The 18,824-nt window shown below is 42.3% G+C and overlaps 1 protein-coding gene and 1 non-coding gene across 2 annotated transcripts in view; both read right to left on the reverse strand.

Moving 5' to 3' along the window:
- The window catches only part of GPATCH11 (G-patch domain containing 11), a 1,168,394-nt gene that overhangs the window by 907,467 nt on the left and 242,103 nt on the right, over positions 1–18,824 (reverse strand). The gene's annotated exons all lie outside the window — the stretch shown is intronic.
- On the reverse strand, positions 11,146–11,228 carry TRNAS-UGA. Its single transcript has one exon. It is a non-coding gene; the product is annotated as a tRNA-Ser (tRNA).

Raw genomic sequence — 18,824 nt, forward strand, 5'->3', positions numbered from 1 at the left:
TAGGGTCAACCTTCAAACCGCCAGCAGGGTTAGAAAGCATGCCAGTGCTTTTAACATGCATTCTTTATGCTCATTTTCAAAGAGGAAGAACCTGGGTAGGAAAATACATGCAGTAAAATCACCCGTGTGCTTTCCACCTGCTATTTTTGCAGGTGGCAAAAAGGGGGTAAAATAGCGCCACCAAACACTCCCCCTCCAAGAACGCCACCTCCCAGTTCTACTAAAGCCTGCACATGCTCTTATTTGGCCAAAGGAAGGCAATATCCAGAGAGGGCAGTCCAGGGATATTAAACTGTTTTAATACACCTGGATTGCTTTGAAAAATGGCCTCTATAAGATACAGGTTTTGTTTGATTTTTATTTTGAGTGGTTTGACATGTATTGCATTTGAGTTTTCAATGCATTTAAATAAAAACATTTTAAGTACAGTGCATGCAAAGAAAGTTGGTCATAAGGATTTCCTCACAGCAAAACTTTCTGCGAACAAGTACCACTCTCTTTGCTGTTGCTGTTATGATTTCATGATGTCTACTATTTTCCTTCTCTGGTACAGAAATCTGCATACGTTTATCATTACTAACCAGTGGCAGGGCAGCTTTCAAAATGCTTGATGATGTCACTGTGTCCTCTGACCTCCCTAAGAATTAAACATCTTTTTTTTCTTCTTTAGTGAGAATTTGATTTGGATTCACAGCAGTTACTTGCCTTTCCAATCCCTACTCAAAAGCAAGTTACAATTCAGGTACAACAGATATAGGTCCCTGTCCCAGAGGCATTACAGTCCAAGCTGGTACCCGACAGGGCCAGTGCAAGGGTATTAGGCGCCCTAAGCGAGCCTTCTGTCTTGCGCTAGCCTCCTCTCCCCCACCCCGGTCCAGGCCCTGGCTCCAACCTCATTCACTCAAACAGGCCCCCTTCTCTTACACACACTTAGGTTCCTTGTCTCATTCACACACGCACCCTTACACAGGCTCCCTCCCTCTCTCTCACTAACACCATTGCTCTCTTATACACACACAATCGTTCTCACTCACACACACACACACACACACACAAACACACACACACACACACACAAACAGAGGCACTGCTCGTGACCTGCCTAGTCTCTGCCGCTCACAGCCCGCCGAGTCTCTACTCTCAGCTGTGAGTGGGATGAGCTCTGCATGCGGCCCCACATGGCTGCTCTTTGCCTCCTTCCCTCCCCCCCCCCCCCCCACCAATGGCTGGCGCCCTAGGCGACCGCCTAGTTCACCTCTTGGGACGCGCCGGCCCTGGTACCAGAGGCAATGGAAGGCAAGGTCATAAAAAGCGTCAGCGGGAGAAGTGGGATTTGAACGCCTGGCTTTCCACTGCATGAATGTTGCTATATTTCAAACTATATGATCAGGGGCCTTTAAAAAGGCTGGATGAGCTCACAGTTTGCTCTCACACCCCCGAGATTACAGTTGTACTGAACTGGCCTGTTTTGCTATAGGAAAGAAAAGGAAACGGGCGTTCTAAGTGTCTTGAGTGAAAGAGCACATGAAAAGCGTGAGCCAGGGGGCCAAAAGGTTCTCCACTTTATGTGTAGCATGAGGGAGGGGGGCGGGGGAATATCCAACATATATAATGTCTGCTATCATGAATGCTAGGCTATGTGATAAGATATACAATGCTGTTACACTTTTGTTTCTTGATAATATTGTTACTGTTCATGATTGATAGCAATAAAATTTTAAATTTAAAAAAAAAAGGTTCTCCACTATCTGCTGTCTTATGCTTGCAATGGGCTTCAGACAGAATCACAAGCCAGCATGTGACATTAAATCATATGCTACTCCATAAAGATTGTTTTTAGTACTAACTAAACATTATTGTTTAGTTAATATGAAATGATACTGATTTTTACGAAATGATACTTTTTATCTAGAAAGAGAGGTGCTGGTACTCAAATGCAGGGTTATCCTTGTGGGGGAGGGAAGGAAAATCAGGGTGACCACCCAGAGCTCCACATTTTGGGGAGCAATCTGCTGCAGAGCTCAGTCACAGTGCAATCTTCCCCCTTCCCATTTGCCAGCAGGAGGTTTAAAAGAGCAGCACTCTTGCCCACCGGTGTCTCCTCTGCTTCTGTCATGGCACGGGAAAAATACCAGTGGAGGAGCCAAGGGGGGACAGTCGGGGGGAGGGACATACCTTTTTGAGCAGAAGACTCTCTCTCTCTTCTCCCTTCCTCAGCTTGTCAATCCTCAGTCTTGAGCAGACTAGGGAGACTATTTTTTGGCCTGATTCAGCCTGAGGATTAAATTGCCAGGGACGGGGAGCTAGTCAGTAGCACTCTCTTAGGCCAGGAGGTGGAAGTGAGAGGGGAAGTTGATGAACATGGAGTGGGGAAAGATAAAAGTCAGGATACTATTGGCTGGGGGATTTGTAAACCTGTTTTATGGTTGTGCATTAGTTTTGAAATAAAACGGTATTACAAATCTTATTCTGTCTTTATGGTTGTGCATATATCAGTTGTTGTTTTTGGGTTTTTTTTAATAAATCCTGAAGAAAAATTTGTAATGTTTCTGTATATTTCTGTTTTGACATAAAATTAATGAAAACACGTCAGAAGGAGGCAAGAAGAGCTGCATCAGAGGACCAGCTGTGGCACCAGAGAAGAGAAGCTGTGCAGGAAGAGGACCAGCTATAAAGGAGAAGTGAGGCCTTGCAGGATGATTGGCTGCAGAGGAGAGGCTGCGAAGGATGACTGGCCACGGAAGAGAAGAGAGGACTGAGGGAGGAGCACCAGCTTCAGGGAAGAAAAGAGGCTGTGCAGGACTCAGGAGGACTCAGAGCAGTGAGAGCTAGCTTGGTCAGCAGGAGGACCTTCTACAGCCACCGAAGTAGAAAGTGAGAGCAGAGCAGCAGGAGCTGTCACCAGCAGGAAATGTTTTTTTTACTTTTCTCTAGGCTGAGGTTGTTCAACTGTTTGTTTTAGATATTGTATATTGGGAGAGCAGTTTTCAAAGGGACTTCTGCAGGTAAAGTTACATACTAAAAGCTGGCAGATAAAGACCAAAATGGTCCAACCAGCCTGCCCAGCAATGTGTTTAGTGTTGTGACTGCCACTCCATGCAGGTTACCCCAAAGGGTGAGGCAGCTCCATCTGAGCTGTTAAAATAGAAGATGGCCAGACCTCCCCCTCCCAGCTTTATTCATTTCCCCTGGTGGTGCGCAAAGGCTTGACCTGGTGATTAAAGCACAAGAGTGGACTGCCCCTGTCCTACCTCATCATGTGTGAACTTGATCTAACTTCATTTAGTGAGGACTTGCAGGGAGGAGGAATAGCCTAGTGGTTAGAGCAGTGGGCTACAAACCAGGAGACCAGGCTGAGGGGGGATATGATAGAGGTGTTTAAAATCATGAGAGGTCTAGAACAGGTAGATGTGAATCAGTTATTTACTCTTTCAGATAATAGAAAGACTAGGGGGCACTCCATGAAGTTAGTATGTGGCACATTTAAAACTAATCAGAGAAAGTTCTTTTTTACTCAACGCACAATTAAACTCTGGAATTTGTTGCCAGAGGATGTGGTTAGTGCAGTTAGTGTAGCTATGTTTAAAAAAGGATTGGATAAGTTCTTGGAGGAGAAGTCCATTACCTGCTATTAATTAAGTTGACTTAGAAAATAACCACTGCTCTACTATTACTAGCATCAGTAGCATGGAATAGACTTAGTTTTTGGGTACTTGCCAGGTTCTTATGGCCTGGATTGGCCACTGTTGGAAACAGGATGCTGGGCTTGATGGACCCTTGGTCTGACCCAATATGGCATGTTCTTATGTTCTTATGTTCAAGTCCTGCTGTCGCTCCTTGTGACCTTGGGCAAGTCACTTTACCCTCCATTGCCTCAGGTACAAAACTTAGATTGTCTATCCCTCTGGGGATAGAGAAATACCTACAGTACCTGAACGTAAACCGATGTGATATCTCAGATTGAATGTTGGTATATAAAAATAATAAATTTAAGTAATATAAAGACTGATAAATTCCTGGGAAAAAATAAAACTGACAATGAAAGTCCCTAATTATAAATGAAATAAGAAACAAAAAAATGTAAGTGCACACCTTGCTTTAGTATCCTGGATCCCCTCCATTTCCCTTTTTAAAAATTGGCATCATATTGGATGCCCTCCAGTACCTAGATATAGTGACTGATTTCCAGTACCAGGTCTATAATTTCTTATTTTAGGTCATGTAGGAGTCTCGGGTGTCTATCATCAGCTCCCGGTTATTTGCTGTTATTTAGCTTACATTGGTGATCCAGGAAATTAAAGATCAGTAAATTGGCAGTCAGTGCTGGGCAAAATGGTAGAAATGTTGCCACTGATGTTTATAATAGACTAATAGCCTCTGTAGGGTCAATATTGAAAGAGGTTTATCCCAGATTTAGTTGGACAAACCACAGGATTTAAAATCCCACTGTCCCAGATTTATTTATTTATTTATTTATTTAAAGTTTGGTTTTTTTATCTACCGACATTCTTAGGTACATCGTGCTGGTTTACAGAGAACAATGTTAACAGGAAAAAAGAGTTACATAAAACAGGAGCAATGGTAACAACGGAGTTAAGGAAATCAAGGTATAGCCAGCTAACTTTTTATTTGGCTAAAAAGTTAGCCAGATAAGTCAGGGATAGTCCGGGAGCATTCCAAGGTGGAATGCACTTACCTGGTAAAGTTAGTTGGATAACACTGAATTTCATCAGTTGGTGTTATCCAGGAAACATAGCCAGCTGATTTTAGTCCTGCTCTTTGGTAGCCCTAAAGGTAACTGAATAAACTTATCTGACTTTTTTTTTATTTACATAGTTGGGTATATTCAGCAATGTGCCAATGCTGCTATATATCCCAGGTAAATTAGCCAAATAAACTTTGTAGGCCAACTATCAAGGGAAAATTGACCCTTGTATTTTCAATTGTTCATTGTTTTTTTTATATATATATATTATAGAAAACCATGCATGCTGAAGACTGTTAGATTATAGTTTAATTAGTATTAGCTTCCTATCAGGCCGGTGCAGTACTGTGCGCTGGCCGTAGCGAATGGCTCAACGAGCAATTGGACACACGTTTTGGACGTGTGTCCATAACCCCCGATGGAAAACGGGGTAGTGTGTCCAAAACGCGTATCCAATCATGCGCGTAGCTAATAGCGCTCATCACATGTAAAGTCATGTTGATGCTATTAACTATTTCCCCGATGCAAAAAAAGAAAAGTGTGCCCGACTCGCATATATTTACTCTCCAAAATTAACGCCTGCTTTTAGACCTTATAAATGATGAAAAGGAATTGATTTGTGCAATGCAGCTAGCAGACACTGCAGTATACAAATCAATTCTCTTTTTAGAATTTTCATCACTTATATGCTCAAAAATTCTTTAATGATATGAATTTTACAATGGATACCTCTGAATGTGTCTGTAACACCACCTCCTAACCCCAACCCACCTCCTGAAAACTCACCCTAAATGAAAGTGTCCCCCCCTTAGAATTGTATATATAGAGAGTATTAGACTGAGCCCTATAAAGCGTCTCTCTCTCTCTCTCCCTCTCCCTCTCTCCTGAGCCTACTAGTGCATTTTTTTGCATGTGGCCCTTTTAAAATCTATCTTTTGGCTTTTTTTTAAGTTATGATAGAAAACCACTACCCATCCTATATCTCAATTCAGTTGAAGAAAATTTTCAAAATTCCCATCTAAATTCTGATCAGAATATTAGCATAAATTCTCAGTTTAATCTCATATGATTTTTGAATCCTTTAGCTGAGCTTCTATGCAGTCCAGATGGATGATGTAGCAGTGACTGATGCATTGGGAGACTTCATCACTGGACTACTGGAGCGCTGGAAACAACTTACCCACAGAGGAAGTCACAGAAAGAAATATTCCTTCTCTGTTCTAAATAAAATCATGACAAATCTTCAGACATTCCCTGCAAAAAAATTAGCCTGATACTAATAGTGTATAAGCAGCTATTCAACGACTGCAAAACTAACTGGAAAATAAATGAAACAAATTTTATTTAAAAAGAAAAATCAATTAATTACCTCTTTTGAAAATAAATAAACAATAAAGAGGCTACAGTTGTTTCGGATGGCTGAATATGGTAGCAAAGAAATGCAAACTCCATCCAGCAAATTCCTTTTCCATTTTTTTTCTCTGGTCTGCAGCAGAGTTGCAGAATAAACATCTCACCTTATAGCTATCTATCTCTCCCCCTTTCTCTCTCTGCCTTTAAATAAAAGCATTATTAATTTTTATACTTAGTATTCAGTTCCCTGTCTCTCATTGGCTTCAGGCAGGTATCACCCACTCAAACTCTGATGAAGAGATATACCGTACCTCAATTTTGTAAAGTGATAAAGAAGTAATTGATTTGCTGCATTGACACTCCAAATACTAAAAATGACTGTTTAATAACAAAAAGGGCTGAAGACTTTGATTGCAGTTTCTGCATTTACTTAAATACAAGACAATGGACTCCTCTTCATTAACTCCGGCATCTCATATTCTTCCCCCCCTGACTGCACCCCAGTCCCATGGTCAGACCATGCTCTTGTATCCACCTCTCTGACAATTAATACATGCTCTAAACAACCGCAACCCCATTCTACTATCCACTTCCGGAAATCATGCTCTTCTGACACCCTTATCGAACACTTATCTAAAGAATTCTCAAACTTGGACACAACCAACCCTAATGCAGCTATACTCTCTTGGCAGAACATCACGGAGGGTATAGCCAATAAACTATGCCCAGCAGTTGTAAGAACAATTAACCCGGATCAGAAAGCAAAACAACCTTGGTTTTCACCAGAACTTAAAAAGTCTAAACAAGAACTTAGACTTAAGGAACGCCAATGGCGCAAAACACCTAGCTCCACTACCTTATCCTTCTACAAAGACCAGCTCTACCGATATAGAAACCTCATACTACGATCAAAAAAAATCTTCTTCGCCAGTAGAATCCATGATTTCCAATTCGACGCAAAGGCTCTCTTCACATACGTCTCACAACTCACGAAAACCAATGCTCCGGCTATACCAGAGGACGAGGCACAAAACAAAGCAGAAGAACTTGCTCTTTTCTTTCAAAAAAAAATAACAAACACCTTAGCACTGCTGCCCCCTAACACCTCCGCACAACAGTCTTCTGCGGCAAAACCGACCATCATCGGAGCCAAATTTGATACCTTTGAACACATCTCATCCAAGGAGATCAAATCCCTCCTAAAGAAACTGAAACCATCAAGCCACGCTTCAGACAATATACCTACAAAACTCCTCCTTCGTATCCCTGACACCATAGCCAGTCCCTTGGCAGACATCATAAACTGCACCTTATCTCAAGGAATATATCCTGACTCTCTAAAAGCTGCATCACTCAAACCTCTTCTGAAGAAACCCAACCTAGACACACACGATCTCTCTAATTTCCGCCCAATCTCCAACCTTCCTTTTGTTGCAAAAATCACTGAAAAATTGGTCAATTCCCAACTCTCGGATTTCCTAGACGATCACAATATTCTCTATCCTAATCAATACGGGTTTCGCAAATCCTATAGCACAGAAACCCTCCTCCTCTCCCTTACGGATCACATCATCTTAGGCCTAGACAAAGGTCAAGCATTTCTGTTAGCTCTTCTTGACATCTCGGCAGCATTTGATACGGTGAATCACTCCACTTTGCTAAGCCGTCTCTCAGACACTGGTATTTCAGGCTCTGTACACAGATGGTTTAATTCATTCCTAAGCAACAGAACCTACAAAGTCAAAATTAACAACAAAGAATCATCCAGTATTAAATCTTCAGTAGGAGTTCCTCAAGGATCCTCCTTATCCCCCACCCTATTTAACATCTACCTCCTCCCCCTCTGTCAACTGCTTACCAACCTAAGATTAACACATTATCTCTACGCAGATGATGTGCAGATCTTAATCCCCATAAAAGAGTCACTCTCAAAGACTCTCCTATACTGGGAAAATTGCCTTCATTCCATTAACCAACTCCTCAACAATCTGAATCTAGTCCTAAATACGTCCAAGACCGAACTACTCATCATTTCAACCGACCATTCCGACTCCTCGCTTTAGCCCCCTCTTACAGCCCAAATCTCTCATGCTAGAGACCTCGGAGTAATCCTTGACAATCGCTTAAATTTAAAGAAATCCATTAACAACACGACAAAGGACAGCTTCTACAAACTGCAAGTCGTAAAAAGGCTCAAACCCCTCCTGTTTTTCCATGACTTCAGGACTGTTCTCCAAGCCACGCTCTTTGCCAAGATTGACTACTGCAACACACTCCTTCTGGGGCTTCCACTATCCTCCACAAAACCATTGCAGATGCTCCAGAATGCAGCAGCTAGAGTCTTGTCTAATACAAACCGCAGAGAGCACATCTCCCCCATCTTAAAGAACCTACATTGGCTACCAATAAACTATAGAATCTTACACAAATCCCTTACTATAATCCACAAAACGATCCACAAACAACACCCGCTGGACCTCCAGTTCCCCCTCAAACTCCATTCCTCATCCAGACCCATCAGAGAATCATACAAAGGATCTCTCCCTGTGCTTCCTAACAAAACTTCACGCCACACCGCAACTAAAGAACGAGCATTCTCGATAGCAGGACCCACTATTTGGAACAATTTACCTCCTGACCTCAGACAGGAACCCTGCCTACAAACATTTCGAAAAAAAATTAAAACTTGGCTATTTAGCCAAGCTTTCCCTTAATCTATTCACTTTCGGAACTCTACATCTCAAGCCTACCTGACATCTTACATAGCGAATTCCTTTAATCACAATGGTTATCCCTCTGTCCTTCTCTGTCTTCTATTCCCAAGTTTGATCTCCTTGTTATATGTAACTTTTTTACCTCCTCTGATTATTTTACTGTTAAATGGTTGATAGAATGTTTACCCCTTGTTCCATGTAAACCGATTTGATATGACACCCGTCATGAAGGTCGGTATATAAAAGAAAGAAAGAAAGAAAGAAAGAAAGAAATAATATGCAGAAAACTGATGAGAATCTGAACAGCAGGCAATAATCTGATTTCAACAGAAGAGAATGCAGACTGTGGTAAAAATACTACAGATGGACATCTGTTGCTAAGTACTACAAAATAGCCATGACTGAATATGGCCAGAACCGTATAGCCTGGCTTTTCATATCAGGCCAATGCAATATTAGGTGCACAGGTCAGCATGCCGCTCAACACACGGTTGGATGTGCATTTTGGATGCACTAGACTTATGCCCAATGAATTCAGAGATTAGTGCATCCAATCAAGTGCATAGCTAATAGTGCTCATCACATGCAAATGCCATGTAGATGAGGCTATTAACTATTACCTCACAATGCCAAAAATTGCCTGGAGGCCAAGGGGCCCATTTAACGCAGCAAATTTAATGCTTGCCGGGAGCAGACATTAAAGCATGCCATGCTCAAGGGCCCATGAAAACAAAATCCTGCTTTGTAGCACCTCTGCCTCCTGATTCAAAGGGTGTCACATTGGGGTGAGGTGGTCTTGCTCTTCTCCCCGGACTTCAAATTCCTTTTCTTTTTTTTAGCTCACTATGAGGAAACCCACTTATTATTGCTCTTAGCATGTACAAATAAAGAGAAACAAAAATGTTTTCTATGAAATAAACTATCACCATTTATTTTTATTGCAAGGGCCTATTGGAAACTGCCCTTACAGGTTGAAAGGAGAAACCCTGCAATCCTAACCACAAGACTGATACCTGTCCAGGCAGTCTCCCATTTAAGATCACTTTGCGATTACATTAGAAATAATGCGGGAAGGAAAAGTATAATCGAACTGAGAACTGAGGTGGAATAGTACTGCTCATGTAACACTTGCTCCTAGAAGAGAAAGCTGTGCATTTAACATGCAACTACTGTAGGAAATCGATGGTTTTCAATCAAGTACAGATTCTGTGGAGAATACAAAAATATGCCTCTGAAGAACAGACCAGGTAGAGACTAGAAAATAGAAGGTTTTAATCAATTCTAGGTGTAGTGTAACCTGGCAGCAATACAGGGCAAAGTGGGCGCATGGTGAACTTCTACACTGCTAATCCATTGTGCTTTGCCTATATGGGTTTAAATCCTTTTCTTGTCCATAGCTCCTTGTTTTCTTTAATGTCTTTCCTCTTGGATCATCAGCCCCTGATTCTACCCTTTCTACCTTGCTTCACCTTATCCCGCAATCACAGAAGAAGCGAGCAGAAAATGCTGAGTTGGCTTGCAGGCAGGCTCAAGTGGCTTTGGGGCTCTGTGCAAACAATATTTCTGAAACCTATCGCTTTATTGAAATAAGAAGACATACAACAGGCAACTGGAGAGAAGCAATTTGAAGTTACTTAGGATAACCTCCAGACCAATGAAGAGTGAGACAGACAAGTTGGAGAATATGGTTTGCATAAGGTAACAAGTGGTACACAGCAAAGGTTGCCCCTCTGAACCACTGCCCTCAGATGGGAGCTACTGCTACAATCCTCCTATCCTTCTAGTCCTCTCCTTCTTAGCTTTCATTTTTCAATCGTGAAATATCCATCTTTCTCCAGCTATGCATGGGGAGAGCCAGTTTGGGGTGGGGGCTGCTACTAGTTTATAAAGAGTTCTCAATTCATGCTTACAGAATATTATTTTATTTTTATTTTATTTAAGTGTTTTTATATACCTCGGCACGTTTGGAACATCACCTCGGTTTACAAGAAAACATAATGCAGCAACAGGCTTTACAAGAAACACGTAACAGATATAAAATAGCAGCAGGCTATTAGTTAGGACTTTTCAGCTTGGAGAAGAGACGACTGAGGGGGGATATGATAGAGGTGTTTAAAATCATGAGAGGTCTAGAACGGGTAGATGTGAATCGGTTATTTACTCTTTCGGATAGTAGAAAGTCTAGGGGGCACTCCATGAAGTTAGCATGGGGCACATTTAAAACTAATCGGAGAAAGTTCTTTTTTACTCAACGCACAATTAAACTCTGGAATTTGTTGCCGGAGAATGTGGTTAGTGCAGTTAGTATAGCTGTGTTTAAAAAAGGATTGGATAAGTTCTTGGAGGAGAAGTCCATTACGAGGCTTTTATAGCTGTAGTCAGCTGGATTTGAACCTGTGCAGGGAAACCCCCACTGGATTTCAAATCCATTGCCTTAACCACTGGGCCATGACTACCTTCTCTCCCAAAGCTTTGAGGCCTGATGGTTAAGGCAATGGTTAGCTAATCCATTATTCACTGCATGTCTCAGATTTAAGCCACTGGTGTCTTTCATATCAATGACTTTCTTCTCTGTCGTCATCTCCTAACTCTTCTGTTTCTACCTTCATACTCTCTATACCTGGAACAAGCTGACAATCTAGTCAGGATTCTCAGGAAAGTGGAGGAAAAGATTAGGGATGTGAATCGTTTTTTGACGATTTAAAATATCGTCCGATATATTTTAAATCGTCAAAAATCGTTAGAAGCGCGATACAATAGGAATTCCCCCGATTTATCGTCAAAAATCGTAAATCGGGGGAAGGGGGAGGGCGGAAAAACCGGCACATTAAAACAACCCTAAAACCCACCCCGACCCTTTAAAATAAATCCCCCACCCTCCCGAACCCCCCCAAATGCTTTAAATTACCCTGGGGTCCAGCGGCGGTCCGTTAGCTAAATCGGGGGAAGGGGGAGGGCAGGAAAACCGGCACACTAAAACCCCCTAAAACCCACCCCCGACCCTTTAAATTAAATCCCCCCCCCCAAATGCCTTAAATTACCCTGGGGTAGAGCGGCGGTCCGAAACGGCCTCCTGCTATTGAATCGCGTCGTCTTCAGCCGGCGCCATTTTGCAAAATGGCCGCCACAAAATGGCGGCGGCCATAGACCAACACGATTCGACTGCTGGAGGTCGTTCCGGACCCCCACTGGACTTTTGGCAAGTCTTGTGGGGGTCAGGAGGCCCCCCCAAGCTGGCCAAAAGTTCCTGGGGGTCCAGCGGGGGTCCGTGAGCGATTTCCTGCCGCGAATCGTTTTCCGTACGGATAACGGGGTTGTTCAGCGGGGGTCAGGAACCCTCGCTGAACGACCTCCTGCAGTCGATCTCCTGCCGGCGCCATTATCCGTACGGAAAACGATTCACGGCAGGAAATCGCTCACGGACCCCCGCTGGACCCCCAGGAACTTTTGGCCAGCTTGGGGGGGCCTCCTGACCCCCACAAGACTTGCCAAAAGTCCAGCGGGGGTCCGGAACGACCTCCAGCAGTCGAATCGTGTTGGTCTATGGCCGCCGCCATTTTGCGGCGGCCATTTTGCAAAATGGCGCCGGCTGAAGACGACGCGATTCAATAGCAGGAGGCCGTTTCGGACCGCCGCTCTACTCGGGAGGGTGGGGGATTTAATTTAAAGGGTCGGGGGTGGGTTTTAGGGGGTTTTAGTGTGCCGGTTTTCCTGCCCTCCCCCTTCCCCCGATTTAGCTACGGACCGCCGCTGGACCCCAGGGTAATTTAAGGCATTTGGGGGGGGGGGGGGTTCGGGAGGGTGGGGGATTTAATTTAAAGGGTCGGGGGTGGGTTTTAGGGGGTTTTAATGTGCCGGTTTTCCTGCCCTCCCCCTTCCCCCGATTTACGATTTTTTGACGATAAATCAGGGGAATTGGTATTGTATCTTGGCCCTAACGGTTTTTGACGATTTAAAATATATCGGACGATATTTTAAATCGTCAAAAAACGATTCACATCCCTACTTTTTGGTCGCCTTCTCTGGACCGCCTCCATCCTCTCTCTGTCCCTTCGGAGATACGGTCTCCAGAACTAAACACAGTACTCCAGGTGAGGCCTCACCAAGGACCTGTACAAGGGGATAATCACTTCCCTTTTCTTACTCGATATTCCTCTCTCTATGCAGCCCAGCATTCTTCTGGCTTTAGCTATCGCCTTGTCACATTGTTTCGCCGACTTCAGATCACCCCAAGGTCTCTCTCCTGCCCCGTGCACATCAGCCCTTCTCCCCCCATTGAATACAGTGCTTCCGGATTTCCACACCCCATATGCATGACTCTGCACTTCTTGCAATTGAATCTCAGCTGCCATATCTTCAACCACTCTTCCAGTTTCCTTAAATCCCGTCTCATTCTCTCCACTCCTTCCGGCGTGTCCACTCTGTTGCAGATCTTAGTGTCATCCGCAAAAAGACAAACCTTACCTTCTATCCCGTCCGCAGTGTCACTCACAAAGATATTGAACAGGACCGGTCCCAAAACTGACCCTTGCGGCACTCCGCTCAACACCGCTCTCTCTTCAGAGTAAGTTCCATTTACCATCACACATTGTCTTCTGTCCGTCAACCAGTTTGCAATCCAGGTCACCACCTTGGCACTCACTCCTAAGCTTCTTATTTTATTCACCAGTCTCCTGTGCGGAACTGTATCAAAAGCTTTGCTGAAGTCCAAGTAGATGACATCGAGCGCTCTTCCTTGATCCAATTCCTTGGTTACCCAGTCAAAAAATTCTATCGGATTTGTCTGACAGGATCTTCCCCTGGTGAATCCATGCTGCCTCTGGTCCAGCAATTCTTCCGACTGTAGATAGCTCACTATTCCTTCTTTTAACAGCGACTCCATTACTTTTCCCACCACTGAGGTGAGGCTAACCCGTCTGTAATTACCAGCCTCTTCTCTGTTTCCGCTCTTGTGAAGCGGGATCACCACCGCTCTTCTCCAGTCACTCGGCACCACTCCTGTTTCTAGGGATCTTTTGAACAGATCACACAGCGGACCCGCCAGCACATCTCTGAGCTCCCTCAGTATCCTGGGATAAACCTCATCAGGCCCCATGGCTTTGTCCACTTTCAGTTTCCTCAGCTCTTCCCATACATTCTATACTGTAAATGGAGTTACATCTACTCCATTCCCCTCTAGTTTGTTAACTAGCAATGGTCCTTCTCCAGGGTCTTCTTTAGTGAACACAGAACTGAAGTATTTGTTTAATATTTCTACCATTTCTTCATCTCTCTCCACACATTGATCATTTTCACCTTTCAGTTTCACTATACCACTTTGACCTTTTCTCTTTTCACTGAAAATTTTTTGTCACCTCTCTTAATCTCTTTGGCAATCCTTTCTTCTGCTTGACTTTTTGCCATCTTGATTACTTTCTTTGTCTCCCTCAGTGCTACCAGATATTCTTCTTTGTGCTCCTCCTTTTGGGATCCTTTATATTTCTTGAATGCTATTCTTTTAGCCTTTATTTTGTCAGCCACCTCCTTGGAGAACCAGCTAGGTTTCATTTTTCTTTTGCTTTTCTTTACTTTTCTAACATATAGATTAGTTGCCTTGGTAATTGCTCCTTTTAGTTTGGTCCACTGTTGTTCCACATCTCCCTCGTTCTCCCAGCCTACCAGTTCTTCCTCCAGGTACTTCCCCATTTCAGTTTAGTAACCAACAAGAGAGGGAGCCATTTTAGATCTAATTCCCGGTGGAACACAGTATTTGAAGACAGAGGTAACGGTGGCATGGCCACTTGGTAATAGGGATCATAACATGATCACATATGACTTAATATCTGGAAGGGGGATGATAAGTACATCAACAGCTCTAGCACTGACCTTTCAAAATGGAGACTTTGATAAAATAAGGAAAATAGAAAAAATGGAAAAGTGCAGCTGCAAAGATTAAACGTGTTCTACAGGTGTGGACATTGTTTACAAATACCATTCTAGAAGCATGGTTCAGATGCATTCCTCACATTAAGAAAAAGTGGATGGAAGGTCAAATATCTGCTAGCATGGTTAAAAGGCGAGGTGAAAGACACTCTAATGACTGGATTAAAGATAAAGGATGTGGTTAGTGCAGTTAGTGTAGCTGGGTTTAAAAAGGGTTTGGATAAGTTCTTGGAGGAGAAGTCAATTACTTGCTATTAATTAAGTTGACCTAGAAAATAGCCACTGCTATTACTAGCATCAGTAGCATGGGATAGACTTAGTTTTTGGGTACTTGCCAGGTTCTTATGGCCTGGATTGGCCACTGTCGGAAAGAGGATGCTGGGCTTGATGGACCCTTTGTCTGACCCAGCATGGTATGTTCTTATGTTCTTAAAGAGGCTATTTTAGCAAAATGTACTTCTTTAAAAATTTGGAAGAGGGATCAATCTAAATAGTAAAAAGCACAAGTATGGGCAGGTTAAATGTAAAACATTGATAAGACAGGCCAAGAGAGAATTTGAAAAGAAGCTTGAAGTAGAGGCAAAATCTCATTGTAAAACCTTTCAAAATATTTCAGAAGTAGAAAGCCTAATAGGGTGTCTGTTGAGCTGTTAGATGTTAGGGAACATAGGGCATCAAGGAAAGACTAAACAAATTCTTTGTTTCAGTGTTTACTACTGAGGATGTTGGGGAGACACCCATTCTGGAAACAGTTTTCAATGGTGATGATTCAGATGCATTGAACCAAATCTTTGTAATCCTGGAAGACGAAGTAAGCCAGTTTGACAAACTGAAGAGTACAATCTACCAGACCAGAGGATATACACCCCAGGGGTTCTGAAAGAAGTAAAAAGTGTGATTTCAGATCTATTACTAATCATTTGTAAGTAATCATTAAAATGTAACCCTGCTATTTAGAAAGGGCTCCAGGGGTGATCTGGGAAACTAAAGACCTGTGAACCTGACTTCAGTCAGTGCCGGGATACATCATGGAAACTATTCTAAAGAACAAAATCACAGAGCATTTAGGTAGACATGGTTTAACGGGACAGAGCCAGCGTGGCTATATCCAAGGGAAGTCTTGCCTCACATATCTGCTAGAATTTTTTTCAGGGGTAAATTAACTTGTGGATAAGGAGAGCCATTACTTTAGTTTATTTCTATTGTTTTATAGTATTTTATCTTCTGTTTTTTAATTACTTAATTTAAAATCTATTTTAGTATTTACGTGTTGCTGATTATTAAGTTGTATATTTGTTCATGTATTGTATTTTCTTACTTTAATTTATTGTACACCGTTATGATGGTATTACTGAAATGACGGTATAAAAATAAATAAACCTTAAACCTTAGTGTATTTTGGATTTTAAAAGGTGTTTGACAAAGTCCTCCAGGAGAGACTCCTAAGAAAATTAAAATATCATGGGATAAGAGGAAGTGCAAAGATCAGAATCAGAGAGTAGGATTAAATGGCCAGTTTTGTCAGTGGACAAAGGTAAACAGTGGAGTGCCTCAGGGATCTGTACTTCATCCGGTGCTTTTTAATATATTTATAATTAATCTGAAAAGGGCAACGATGAACGAGGTGATCAAATTTGCAAATGATACAAAATTATTGTGCAAGTTAAATCACAAGCGGATTGTGATAAATTGCAGGAGGACTTTGGGAGACTGGAAACACGTACACAAATGGCAGATGAAATTTAATGTGGACAGGCGCAAAGCAATGCACTTGGGAAAAATTAACCCATGCTATATTTACACGATGTTAGGTTCCATATTAGGAGCAACCATCCATAAAATAGATTTGGGCTTCAGAGTGGACAATACATTGTAATCCTCATCTTAGTGTACTATAGCAGTGAGATTAGCAAATAGAATATTAGGAATTATATGAAAGGAAAGGTGAATAAAAGAGAGCACATCATATTAGCTCTGTATCGCTCCATGGTGACAATGCACCTTGAATACTGTGTGCAATTGTGGTCGCCACATCTCAAGAAATATATAGTTGCACTGGAAAAGGTTCAGAGAAGGGTGACCAAAATGATAAAGGAATGGAATGGTTCCCCTGAAGGGAAAAACTAAAGAGGTTAGGACTGTTCAGTTTAGACAAAAGAAGACTGAGGGGGGGAATGTGATAGAGGCCTGTAAAATCATGAGAGGGTTAGAACACCTAAATGTGAATTGGTTATTTACTCTTTCAGATAATACAAGGAGGGGGCACTCCACGAGGTTTGCAAGTAGCACATTTAAAACAATTCATAGAAAATTATTTTTCTGTCAACGCACAATGAAGCCCTGGAAGTCATTGCCAGAGGATATGGTTAAGGCATTTAGCGTTGTACCTGAATGTACTCTGCTTTGAAATTCATGAACAGCAGAATATAAAATAAATAAATGAATAAATAATTAGCTGCTGTAACATTACGTGAGTAAGCTGCAAATCTACGCAGATAAGTGTCTTTTTAAATAGCAACTTAGGTGTGGGACCACCACCAGACTGCCCCTTTTTTAAGTTCATATATGTTCATGTGAAAGCAAAAATACATGTCTGATATGTATAAAATAGCATGCACACAAGTCGCTGCTGCTTACACACATATATGCTATTTTTACTCTGTAACTTTGAAAATTCACATCGAGATGCATAAACGAATCTGCACGAGTTGGTGTAAATGTGTGTGCATGTGTTGCTGTGGATTTTGTGCATACAGTAATTTTCAAACTGGATTTAAGCATTTAAGTCTGCTTTGAAAATTCAGTCTAAGGTCTGCACATACTTTGTACATGCAGACTGAGCCCTCCATGGACTGATGAACATTACCCTCCCTGGAGCTGATGTAATAAGCTGCAGTAGATCTGCCCTGGGTTTTTGCATATGGTGTTATGCCCGTTTCCCTGCCCTAATCTTACGCGTATATATAATAACACCATTAGCATGGAACAAACTTGCGCATAAACCCGCTCAAAAACTGCGACTGATTTAGCGCAAGGCCAGGCTAATCCCATACAAAGGAGACAATTAACCATTCATGGGCAATGCAGAGAGCTGTGCTGGCATTAGTGCAGGATTTTTTAAGCAGGTTTTTTAGTGCCTGGGTTAGGGCAGGTATTACGTGTAAGCGAGCGCCTGTCTAGAGGTTGAAAAATTAAGCGGCAGAAGCCAGAAGAGAGGTTGGAGAGGGAACAGGCACTTGTCAGAAATGCTGAATGCTTGTGTAGCCCCTTCCAAATCTCTGCTACATTTCCCCTAATCACTGGCATCTGCCATTATAGCTCCCTTGTGGATGCTGACAGATCAGATCATGAAGGGGTTAGACATTGCTCTACCCACCTTCAGACCCACTTCTGGACCACGAACTCACTACTGTCTTATGAAAGGGGAAGGCTTTTAAATGAGAATCAATCATGGGTCACCACATCAATGCGGGTTTATATGCAGTTTATTGCATAGGGATTTCAATTCGCATTGTAGCATGCATGTCTGCGCAGATATTAGTTTTGTGTGGATTTTCTGCACTTATCTTATTTGCATGCCGTCCCCTTATTACATCCCATGGAGGTACCTGCTTTTGCCATGAATGCTAAATAAAATACGCACTGAATGATAGTGTCGATTTCACTGCTGAGTCTAATGCTAACAGCTGCTCAGAAGAAACATTATTTTCATGGCTGAAAAAGAGCACAAGTGAACTATGGACAAAAAATGCCACAAGAAAAACTGTCTGCACTGAGCCTTAGGTGCAGAGAAATGGGAAAATCTTTATAGCTTAGCATTTGACTACATCATCAATCACTTTGCTCTCAAAAAATCATGAAAGTGTTTTAAATTTAATGCCATGTGCAGAACACACATGTTGTATTGCTTCTTCCAATTAGTAAGTCCAAAACTGCTCTTGTGTTGCTGTGCAATAAAAGGAAGAAATCGGAAGGTATTTACATTTCAAGGTATCTCATACACAAATAGGCTTACTGCAAGATAAATGTTTTAGTTAGCTTTATAGGACCTGATACTGAAAGGACGTTCTACGCTTTCAATATTGGATAAGTAGAACATATCCGGCTACTAGCGGTTTGCCGAATATCAG

Source organism: Rhinatrema bivittatum, chromosome 3 (assembly GCF_901001135.1).
Source record: "Rhinatrema bivittatum chromosome 3, aRhiBiv1.1, whole genome shotgun sequence".
Taxonomy (NCBI): domain Eukaryota; kingdom Metazoa; phylum Chordata; class Amphibia; order Gymnophiona; family Rhinatrematidae; genus Rhinatrema; species Rhinatrema bivittatum.